This window comes from Mytilus californianus, unplaced genomic scaffold (genome assembly GCF_021869535.1).
Source record: "Mytilus californianus isolate M0D057914Y unplaced genomic scaffold, xbMytCali1.0.p SCAF_8, whole genome shotgun sequence".
Classification (NCBI taxonomy): domain Eukaryota; kingdom Metazoa; phylum Mollusca; class Bivalvia; order Mytilida; family Mytilidae; genus Mytilus; species Mytilus californianus.
The window spans coordinates 61,061,022-61,074,091 of record NW_026262734.1 but is presented as its reverse complement, the minus strand read 5'-3'; the positions used below and the strand labels follow the sequence as shown (position 1 = coordinate 61,074,091).

The following is a 13,070-nucleotide window of genomic DNA, read 5'->3' as shown; positions in this document are numbered from 1 at the left end:
CCCCATTTCCATTCTCAATTTTAGATTCATAAGACCATCTTAATGATTTTCTGGAGCACTGTAACTCTTTCCACCTTTCAATTAAATTTACACACGAAACATCTATGGAGAAAATAGACTTCCTTGATACTACGAGTTACATCGAAAACGGAACCATTATAACGGACCTTCATACGAAAACAACGGACAAACGTTTCTTTCTCCTAAAAGTTGCCATCCTAAACACTGCTCCCGTGGTATCCGATTAAGTCAGGCACTACGAATCAAGAAAATATGCTCTACCGAAAATAAACAAAAGTCTAGTCTTGGACAACAACGCAAACATCTAGTTGTTCGAGGGTACAATAACAACAGTATTGATACAGCTTTCGAACAGAACACCACGTGTACTCACTTACTATCCTGATTTTAAAATGTGTCATCTATTGTTATGAAAATTATAGAAAATGACTGTAATTTAAAAAAAAAGTATTTTCCTCACCACCAGTCATGGCCTTAAGAAGACCTAAACACATCCGTGACAAATTAGTGACATCTGTATTAACCAAGCAACCAACTCCACATCCCGGTTGCTACAAACAATGTGGTCGAAGGAATTGCTTATGTTGCAAAGCTGCCAACATTCCTTTTTTCTTGTCATGTTACGCTCAGTGTTCATCCTGAAAACGATCACATTGATTTCAAATCATTTTAGGAAAGCACTGTGTGAGCAGACTTTTTACAGGCAGGAGGTAAATGTAGACTTTTCACCTGTTTGACATCAAATGTTGTCTAGTTTGTGACCCCGGGCTCCCCTTCTTAAAATTCATCCTGATCTTCACTTGTATTTATTTGATTATTTGTTCTTTAGTTTATGAATATCTGCCTATATATTGACAATGAAACCACATCTTCTTTCAAAATTATATTTGATGATTTTCTAGTTTCTCTCAATCGATAGCGGTACCTTTTTGGTCATTATTTATTTGTTGCGTCTAAATATGAATTGCAACACTGTTTAGTGATTGAACAGGTTAAACAAATTCTTCTCAAGATATAGAAGAGAAGACAACTTGGAACAGCACAAGTCTATATATTATAAATACGTATGAATAAAAACTCAGATCGGAATATCATGGACGATATGTATTGTTGTAGGTCCTTGTCAATAGTAACATGATCAGGAAAGCTATCACTGAATAAAGCTGCAAATTTCTAAAGTTTATTGGGTTTTTCATACATTTTCTTTTCAAATTTTTCACACAATCGTTCAAAAAGGCTACACTAACATTATTGAAACTTTCAAACCATGACAAGTGTTTTATTCACCCAAAAACAATAGTGCGTTTCTGCTGAAAAATTACGCTCAATTTTTTGAATGAAAGGGAAAGAAAATCCTTATGCAGTGCACCCGCGCAAGTCAATTGCGAACAGACCCAATATTTTAAAATCAGAACAGTCCACTGATACTGACATTATCAGCGAGTATACATCAAAGCAAAAATGCACAAATTACCGATAAAAAGATATCATAGCAATATCAGGCTAAAAACTGATGCTATGTTGAAATAATCATGATAATTTATAGAACATTTTTAAAAAATCTTCATAACAATGTTTTTGAAAGAACAAAATAATTTGATTCATATTAACCTTTTTGGTGAACATTTGTTTATACTTCGTGTTAATATATGTTACATTTGCAACTGGACGAGAATGTATCATTCCTTTGAACTATCATTCAAACATTTTTTCAAGATTGATAGTTTTCTTTTAATACAGAACTTTAGTTGATAAGGGACGTAAAATTGATGAAATTAGGAAAGTCTTTATTTTGATTTATCGATATTAGCATTGATATTATACAAACCTCCCTCCTTCCGATATTACTCTATCGTGATGGGACGATGGTTATTCTATAGGACAAAAAAACATTTATTTCTGCATTGTTAAAAAACAGTTTCAAGGAAATGTATTAAATTGTCCCAATCTTCGAATAACAAAACACTTTAGCACCAATAAAAGAATATGGTAGATCCGAAATACAGCAACAAGAAGTTTGATACATTAATCGGTGTGTTTATCAAAATCTTATTTAATTGTTTCATTTCTTTTGATGTGTTTTATGATTTAGAAATACTAACAATAGAAAACGTAAAAGGAAACAACGGAAAAATTATGAAGGAACAATTCATTTTTAAACTGAAAACACACGAGTATGACACAAAAATCAAAGGTTTTCTACAAAAATTGTTTCTATAATTGATAAGAAGCTACCTGTGGTTTACTTAAAGAATACTAATAGTGTCTAAACTTATGTTATTTTATAATTTACAAAAAAAAAAACATGGTGTCTATATACTTTTATCTGAAAATAGGAAATACTTTGCTACATCAGGTTTAGGAAATTAAATGTCACTTCCGGTCTCAAAATAGTCTAGTCACACAAATATATGGTGTCTATACACTTTTGCTTGAAATAAGGGTGATAAATGACAAATTCCGGCTAACAATTTCACTGCTGATACCATTTGATAGGTCACTCTTCTCCATTTCCTAACATGTATGGTTTCAGTTACTTTTGAAAGAATTATGTCACTTTGGGCTCACCTATTCAACCTTAAATGTCAACTTAATACAAAAACCTTCAAAGCGTTATCACATATACATATGGATTCATAGCAACGGCCAAGATCTAGAATATAAATGGCAAGGTCAACATGCAAGGACCCAAACTCAAATGACATCAGGTTACTTCTATATATAGTTACTAACCTATATCCTACTACAGCTGTTTTATACATAAAAGGGGAGATCACTCCTATTAAATATTGACGCACTATTTAACCAAACTATATACGTAACGACAGGTCACTTGAATCATTGTAGACAAAACAAAAATGTCGGTATTTTAGTTTATTTTTGCAGACAAGCTGCAATAAGCTTAAATCAAAATTCACTACATAATTTTGACCTCATTTTCTCTTTAGTAAACCCTGGACCTCTATTCAAAAGACCCACGTATTGTTTACCACTTGCAAATACATATCACTTATATTGGGAAATAATTCTCATATAAAGTCTCTAAATGGCTTCCGTCAAAATTATAGCAAGAACAATTTGGTCAAATAATTTTATCGGTTTCTTAAACTGTTGCGACGGAGTAGAGATAACAAGGAAAAAAGAATATAAAGTGTTTGATATCATATAAAAAATACGTAATCGACTTCTTTTGAAACAACTATACTGCGCAAGAAAAAAATATCATCATCACAAAATCAATAGATCTTCCCACGGAACAGTGGTATACCGTTGTTTGAAAGTCATAAATCGATTAAGAGAAAACAAACCCGGGTTACAAAATAAAACTGAGGTAAACACATCAACTACTAGTATAAGAGGAAAACAACGATAACACAGAAACACTGAAATGCAACAAAAAACCAAAACGACAATACAACAGACACAGAAATGAACTATAAGATAACAACTGCCATTTTCTTAACTTGGTACAGGATATAATCTATTAATATGCTTGTATTTTACATCGGACTGGAATATCTTAAAGAGCACGACACCTGGCGGATCTTTTGTTCCATATATCATCTTTCATTGTGCTTCCTTTTTTACATTCAAAGTATAGTTTAGTTAATTTTAGATATTCCCTCAGATTTATATGAAGTTCATATGCAATTATATGTGGTTTTGGGAATATTTTCTTTGCAGTATTATTATTCTCAAGAATGTGCCAGTGTTTCCTTATCCTTTTGCCAATTGTTTAAACAAAGAATTGTATCTAGTTGCTAAATCTAGTGGCGTTGATATACGTTTTGTTTTCCTTTTATAAAGCAATGTGCCTGTTGTATGTCTACGGATCTCATTGTTTGACAATCTTATCATTCTTATTGCTTCACCAATAGTGATTCCTTTGAAGACATCATTAGAATAAGAGAAGTTTTGTATAGGTATTGGCAGTTATCTGTACATTTTCGGTATGGTTTAACATCAAAAATATTGTCCTGCAAGAATCTCTGCCCCTTGAATATTGTTACGTTTAGGAATTGTATTTCGGTATTTGAAATGATGTGTGTGACCTTAATAAGTGGATGATTTTTAGCTCACTTGGCCCTTTGGCTCACTTGACGTCCGGCATACGTCGTCCGTCGTCGTTAACTTAAAAAAAAACTTATCCTCTGAAACGACTTGATCAAATTTAAATGAACTTATCCACAATCATCATTGGGGTATCTAGTTTTACAAATGTGTTCGATGACCCGGCCAACCGACCAGGATGGCCGCCATGGCTAGAAAAAGAACATACATTGTAGAGGTAAAATGCAGATTTTGGCTTATATCTCTGAAACCAAAGCATTAAAAGCAAATCTGACAAGTTCGTAAAATTGTTCATCAGGTGAAGATCTATCCGCCCTGAAATTTTCAGACAAATCGGACAACCCGTTGTTACATTGTAGGTTGCTGACCCTGAATAGGTAACTTTAAGTAAATTTTGCAGTTTTTGGTTAAGATCTTGAATATCATTATAGATGGAGATAAAATGTAAGCAGCAATAATGTTCAACAAAGTAAAATCTACAAATCAGTTCACTTGACCAAAATGGTCAATTGACCCCTTAATGAGTTAATGGTTTAATGAGTTAATGTCCTTTATAGTAAATTTTTAACAATTTTTCGTTAATTTTTGTAATCTTACAAAAATCATCTCCGAAACTACTGAGATAAATTCAGCCAAATTTTGTCACAATCATTATTAGGGTATTTAGTTTAAAAATGTGTCCAATAACACCACATGCCAACCAACATGGCCGACATGTCCAAAAGTAGAAATAGGGGTAAAAAGCAGTTTTTGCCTTATATCTCTAAAACTCAAGCATTTATAGCAAATTTGACAAGCCAGTGGTTACTGCCCTTGAATAAGTAATTTTTAGGAAATTTTGCAGTTTTTGGTTATTATCTTGAATATTATTATAGATGGAGATAAAATGTAAGCAGCAATAATGTTCAGCAAAGTATAATCTACAAATCAGTTCTCTTGACCAAAATGGTCAATTGACCCCTTAATGAGTTAATGGTTCAATGAGTTAATGTCCTTTATAGTAAATTTTTAACAATTTTTCGTTAATTTTTGTAATCTTACAAAAATATTCTCCGAAACTACTGAGATAAATTTAGCCAAATTTTGTCACAATCATTATTAGGGTATTTAGTTTAAAAAAATGTGTCCAATAACCCCACATGCCAACCAACATGGCCGACATTTCTAAAAGTAGAAATAGTGGTAAAAAGCAGTTTTTGGCTTATATCTCTAAAACTCAAGCATTTATAGCAAATTTGTCAAGCCAGTGGTTACTGCCCTTGAATTAATAATTTTTAGGAAATTTTGCAGTTTTTGGTTATTATCTTGAATATTATTATAGATAGATATAAACTGTAAACAGCAATAATGCTCAACAAAGTAAGATCTACAAATAAATCAACATGATTGGAATGGTCAATTGACCCCATAAGTAGTTATTGCTCTTTTAAGTCATATTTAACAATTTTTCGTAAATTTTTGTAATCTTTTACAAACGTTTTTTTCCCTGAAACAACTGAGACGAACTTAGCCACAATGAACTTGAGTTTATCCTGTTTAAACAAGGTGTTCGATGACCCTACTGTACCAACCAACATGGCAGACATGGCTGAAAATAGAACATAGCGGAAAAATGCAGTTTTTGACATATATATCTGAAACTAAAGCAAAAGTATAAAGGTTGCATAATTTCATGCATCAATTATAAATACAAATATCTGATGAGCGACACAGGTTCCTTGGAGCCTATTGTTTATAAATTCCCTTTAAATGTTTTTTTTTTCAGATTTGTTAAAAAATAAAAAAATGAAAAATCCCTCCCTAGAGAGCCGTGATGTAGTGGTAAGCTCCGGGGAGAAAATTTCAGGGACTGAATTTTCGGCTCTTCCTTTGACACCATTTGCGAGTATGGTCTTGAGTATCAATGATAGATAAAGGGCTGACCCGTGTTAAGAGAGAGCCATATCTCTTACACGTAAAAGACATCCTTGTGGATTTTAAAAAAAGAGCAGGCTAATGCCGCAAAAAGGCAGCACTCGCACCCGCAAAGTGGAAATGTATCAATATAAGTTGCAACTACTTGTTTTCCAATCCACTATAAATAAATATGTTTAAACAAACCCTCCCTGTAAATTGAAATCATTAATATGTCCTCCAAATATTGGAATCGGTTAAGTATGTCTGATACCATTTCAAACATTCTCAGATCTGTTAGGCATTGTGCGGCTGATAGTCCAATTAAGACACCAACTCTCTGCATAACAATGTTTTCGTGAAATTAAAAAATATTTTTTTCAAGATTTTTTGTAGTAGTTCAAACATATCTGTTTTTGGAGGAAGTTGGATTTTATATCCAAATTTGGTCAGCTTAGATCAGGCACGATCCACAGTCTCAAGTATATCTTCATGAAGCATATTTGTTTACACAGAAGAAATCTCAAATGAACACATACATAACTCATGAGGAAGTTTGATTTTTTCTAGTTTGTTAATAAAGGTGGTGGTTTCTTTAGTGTTAGTGCATTGTTCTTTCACCTACGGGTTAATGAAATAGTTCAGGAATGTACCTACTTTTTAAAGTGAGCTGTTGCATACAGATAAAATAGGTCTTCTTGTAATATTATAAGTGTCTAACCACTCTTTGTTTACTTAAAGTTTATTTGTCCTAGTCATTCACTTTGTGAATTTTAGGTAGGAAATATAGTTTTCCCAGTCTTGTATGTTAAGGAATTGATAGATATTTTAGAGTTGTATCGTCAATGTAAGATTTCCCGTTTGTATGTGTTTCTCATGGTTTCAGTTAGTAACCTGGATTTGTTTTTTCTAAATCAATTTTTGACTTTGAACAGCGTTATAATACTGTTGCCTTTATTTATGACACTAGCATGACATCAATAACCTTGATACAATAATACTTGTTGAACTGCAATATACAGCAGAAATACTAACTATCAAATAAATGTTATTCATGTAATTATCGACTCGAAAACAAGATTAACAACATGATTTATTAGTTTAATCCAAATCTATAAGGCATTAGGTTTAACACAATTATCATTAGAGTAATCGTTGCTTTACCTTTAAAGTTACAAAGCCTCATATTAATGATTTGTCCGAGACATGTCCATTTAATAAATCTTTGATATAAATTGTATAACTATCTGACAAGAATTTTTTCTATTGAGAGTGTGCACAATGCAATTTTCTATACATTTACATCTGAAAAGGACATAATTTTTATTTATTAGAATTATTGTTTGACGCTGATTTTCGAATTCCTACCAGACATTGATGAAAACTTAATATTTTAAAACAATCCTTCAAGAAATGTAGGCTTAAGAGCAACATTCCAGATTAATATTTCCGAGGGCACAACTCTTTTAATGTTTCACTGTGTGAGTACAGCTGTTTCTTAAACCACACCTCTTTTGGGGAGATATATATAATTCATAGATATATTATTTTGTTACATACTGGTTCCCAGATATGATCTTTATGTTTCACTTCATCGAGATATAGCTTGGGAATGTTACCAGTTTAAAATAAAAAAAGTATAGCCTCAGCCTTGATTCTGAAAGAGACAAAAGTAAAGGTAGGGGCAGAACAGAAGTTAAGAACAAGTTTAAACTCTTAAAAGTTCGTTGCTTATAAATGTCGAAAGTATGTCCGCACAAACCTATATTTTTACCTTTGAAAAAAATAGTAGTGAATATGATTTTTCAATTCTAGGATATATTTTTTCTCTCAAAACTACATAGTAAACATGGTAAAGTTTTCGATGTAAAAGGAGTTTCTATAGAAAATTGCATTGTCTATATTTACAGAAGTACAAACTTTGTAAAGAAAAGTGATCGGACCTGTCCAATACATAGTTTTGATGATAGCTTTTCTCAATTTTTAATCTGAGCGTCACTTCCCTGCAGGCACACTTTGTTGAATCAACGTTGATTTTAGGTTATACATTGATCAACAAATATTCAACATTGATTCAACGTTGACAATTCAACGTTGAAATTAGAACATTGTTTCAACGTTGAATTAACATTGTGTTGAAATACCAACATCTAATCAACGTTGGCTAAACAATATCATATATAGTTGTGGATACCAGAATTGTCAAAAAAAGAAGTATTGGGCACAACACAATTCTTTTTAAATTGACAACGATATTCACATAAAATAGAATATTCAGTAGATTTATCCCTTATTGTCGTGGTGATTATAGAGTTATATATAAAGCAATCGCAGTGTATATCAGCATAAATCAATCATGAACTTTGCACCCCAAATAATAGAAATTCTCAAATTTCAACCCACCCCAAAACATAATAAATTAATAGAAGCAGCTTGCATACAGAACCATACAGTAAATATAAATATTTGTGAATAACCCCTTCCCCTAAAAATATCCCCCCCCCCCCCCCGTTTACCTTATAATGTCAAATATCTTGTTTCCTATCCTTTTTAACAATCTAAATAGAAAGACGTATACATCAGTACATAAACAATGGTTGATAACTTGTAATATAAACAATCGATAGATCTATTGGAATAGTGATTTAACTTTTCGCGGCATTTTTAACATTTCTATTTTAAGACATATTCAGATATGCGCATATGCAGTTGTTTTTGTTGCCAAAGTTTGAATATCCGCTTTCGAGACCACAAGGTGATTCTAAACTAAGACTACAGAGTTTTTATCAATATCTTTCCTGTATACAGCTTTTATATTTTACCGTAAGTATTTATAAATTGTTGTTACTACAGTAAATAAAGTATCGTATTTTAGAAATGTGAGCATATCATGTTGTTATGAAAACTGTACTGAAAAGTTGAAATTTTACACGAGGAAAAGAGGGATATTTAGCATGTTACCATTCCCGATTTACCTTGCAACGTCTCATGAATTTTTATCGTTGACTGTTTGAATTCATCATATGATTGAATCAAAAGTAAAAAGAAATTTTATCTTTATTTACCTGTTCAATTCAGTTACACGAATTCTCATAAAAAGGAGGACTTGAGTTGTTTACAAAATTGGGATGGAAAGGTCAGAAGCTATATGGCTCACCAAGTTGGACCTTTAATATTTTATTGTAGTTGAAAATTGAAGTAGTGTATTGACAAGGTATTCAAAGATGAAGGGTATATCATATATGAGGGTGGTAAAGAGTTATTTGCAACGTTTTTTGGCCTTTTTATTTCTCGTTTTGTTGTCTTTGGTTCGTCATGCGTTATTTGTGTTTCCCCTTATTCATTTTTCCGTGTTTCGTGTTGGTACTTAATTTCTCGTGCTTGTCCCACATTTGATAAAAAAGTAAACCGGGACTAAAATTCGAATCAGTCCGGATTTTTAAATTATGTGTCCCAGGATACTAATTGCTATCAAGTTATGAATATTTTTTTTTTCAAATCGGATGCAACTAGCGGACGCGAAAAGGTGACCACAGGGTCTTCGTGTCCATAATCATGACTGTGTGATCTCCAAGAACGACTGAGTAATAACTTCTAGTATTTTTCCTTAATATAAATTTACGATTTTATTTTCCGTGCAGCGTTTTGGAGATTTTTATTTCACATATTTTCGTGTTAAAAACCCCCCTTTACAACCCTCGTATATGTCGATCAGACAGATATCCTTGCAGCAGCACAAGTAATATATAAAAAGACATAGTTAGAATAACCTTCAATTTGTTCAAGTTAAAATTTAGTATTTAGGATTTTCTTGCAGATTATACCTTCTGGTCTATATAAAAAGAAATGCAGTTGAGATTTTGATGGAAGTTTAACTTTCATTAAGTTTTCACGAGTTCTTATGCTTTTGATTTATACTTTAAATATCATCATTATGAAGTTATTAATAGTTAAATGTGTTGAGCAGTATTAAACTTGACAATGTTATAACTTTTGATTTTGTAGATGTCATCATGAAGACCTATGGAATCACGGAACAACAAGTGTCTGACCAAACAACAACCGTTCTAAAATGGGCTCCAAAAAGAAAAGATGGGAGAAGAAAGAAGTTGAGGTTTTCAATATTAATAAATAAATTTATTTTAATTTTATCGTATTGAATATTTCTCTATAATCAGTGGTTGGACATTAGAATACATGGATTAGGAACAGCAAACTTTGTTTTATATTTTGATCACTCAGATATTTAGAATAGACATTGGGCAAAAAGTATATGTATTAAGGGTTGTGTGCTTTCAAAAATTAGGATAGTTCAATATTGGCAATATTTTTTTTTTGTTTGCTGATTTTTCCAATATTTCTCTGGGATGATAACTTGTGTTTTTATATGCATATCATTAAAATTAATAAATTTATTTTAATTTTATCGTATTGAATATTTCTCTATAATCAGTGGTTGGACATTAGAATACATATAGCAGGAACAGCAAACTTTGTTTTATATTTTGATCACTCAGATATTTAGAATAGACATTGGGCAAAGAATATGTGTATTAAGGGTTGTGTGCTTTCAAAAATTAGGATAGGTCAATATTTGAAATATTTTTTTATTTTTTTTGCTGATTTTTTCAAAGTTTCTATGGGATGATAACTTGTGGTTTTATATGCATATCGGTAAATTTTAAAACAATCTGGGGGGTTAAATTATTGTTCGTAGGAAAGCCCTAAACACACATATTTGTTATTCAGTTTATTGGTTGTTGACATCATCATGGTCAAGCCATGCTCTTATCACAAGAATGTGGTCTCTCAGTTTTATTGTTGAAAATTCTTTTAAGTAATTTACAGTCAATGGCATATATTCAAAGATTTTATTGATACCTATTGTTAACAAGACTATCATCAACCAAATAACATTATTTATATATCTTTGGGTCACCATACAATCCTCAACAATGAGCAAAAGCCCACACCATGTCATATATGACCAGGCAATGATATTATTTAAAGTTCATCAATTTTTTTCTAAAATTATTTTTTATACTTTGGTCTGATGGAGCAGTTATTGGATAAAGTTTCCTGCGGCAGAATGTTGCTGTAACATTTAATGTGTAGAGGGCCTTGAGAAGACACTAGCTTGAATATAAAATTATGGAATGCAACACACAGAAAATACAGGATGAATGAAACTTAAGTTTTAGGTGAAAACACAGTTGAACACAACGACTTACCAATTTAGATTCCGTGCTAAATATGGTATTCACCCTGAATTCAAGGTAAGTCATTGGTTTAAACAATGTTGAAGCAACCATTATTCAATATTGATTCAAAGTTGAATATCAACGTCGATTCAACGTAGAATTTCAACGTTGATACAAATTTGCAAAAGCTAATAATAATTCAACATTGATTCAACATAGAAAATAAACATTGATTCACTGTTAAATCAATGTTGTGTGCCTGATGGGTTGTGAGTCTTTAAAAACAACGGCTAACCGATAGAAACGTGAACAAAAAAAAAAGAAAATGACTGAAGGAATAATTAATGTAAACAATGAAACCACACGAGTGCAAAGCCACACGACAATAAATGACTGATATTAAAAAGAATAAAACAAAAACATCATCATCAATTGTACTCTTCAGAATTAAGATGGGAGCGATTTCAAACTCGTCTAACGAAGAAGTCTCATATCTTAAAGATACAACACAAGCTTTTTTCATTAACTGTTTTAAGTATAAAGGAAACATCAATTGGTAATCAGTACCATACAGGTTTAATCCATAATTTTCTACATTAGAAAATGCCTGTACCATGTCCGAAATATGACAGTTGACATCCATTCGTTTGTTGTGTTTGAGCTTTTGATTTTGGCATTTGCATAGGGAATTTCCGCTTTGAATTTTCCTCGGAGTTCAGTATTTTTGTGATTTGAATTTGAATTTTTTTTTTTTTTTGCATATGCTTTTGAGTCTTTTGTTTAAATAAAACCGATATAAAACGTGAAAGGAACAAAAGAATAACCAATGAAGGAATAATTCATGTAAACAATGAAATCATACAAGTGAGAAGTTAAACGGCATAAGTGACTGATTAAAAAAAAGAATAAAACAAAGATTCCATATCTATGTTATTCATCAGAAATAAGGTCGGAGCGATTTTAAAATAGTTTAGTGAAAAAGTATTATAGCTTTCAGATAAAACAAAAGTATTACATTAATTGTTACATAATAGGCACACATTTTAATTAAAAGATATGATAAGGGACAAAGCTTTCTGATCTTATTTATAAAAATATCGTATTAAAAAGTTAAAGGTATGTTTTTTTAAGATAAAAAGCTCAATATTTGTATTCAAAACGATCTAACGTATTTTTTTATGGAGTCCATCTAACTTTAAGACAATTTTGTTTAAATTTCGTGACGGTACCACTACTGAACTGTACCCAAAATCTCCTTCCGTTCCGATAATACTTTAGTGTAGTGGACCGCAAGAGTTAGGTTCGAGGACACCAAACGATAGTTCTTAAAACACTTCGATTTCTATTTATTTCTATTTATTTCGTCATCGGTAAAGAAAGCAATTTTAAGCAATTGTAGTAAGACTCTTTTAGAAAATTTATTAAAAAAAAATAATATATACTCCCATTATTGAAGTATGATTATCTTAATGTGTTATGTAGATAAATGAAATTTATATTTTCCGTGCAATAAACGTATATTTTGAGAAGAAATATCCTATAAAAGTTTTGCTACTCTATTTTAAACCGGCTAAATAATCTCATTTCAATTGTCCAAACTTTACTTCATCTCGAACATATTGTATTGAAAAATAAACAAAACGTAACATTGAAAGAAGTATAGAGTGTTCGTTAATTTATCATGGTTTTATGTTCAGGTGAAGCAATACAAATAAAAAATAATAAAGATACCAAGGTGAAAATAGAGAAATCATACCTCAAAGAACGACAGACAAAATTATCACAAAAAAGAGACAAACTAGTATGAATAACAAAATATTACTAAAACACAGGTAATACAGACAAGTATGTTGCTGGTGTGTAATAAATCAATGTCATTATTAT

At 31.4% G+C, this 13,070-nt stretch overlaps 1 long non-coding RNA gene across 1 annotated transcript; it reads left to right on the top strand.

Moving 5' to 3' along the window:
* The first annotated feature begins 8,537 nt into the window (after positions 1–8,537).
* Positions 8,538–10,416, top strand: LOC127712987 (uncharacterized). The gene is made up of 2 exons (XR_007987355.1): positions 8,538–8,808; positions 9,991–10,416. It is a non-coding gene; the product is annotated as an uncharacterized LOC127712987 (long non-coding RNA).
* Positions 10,417–13,070: the final 2,654 nt, after the last annotated feature.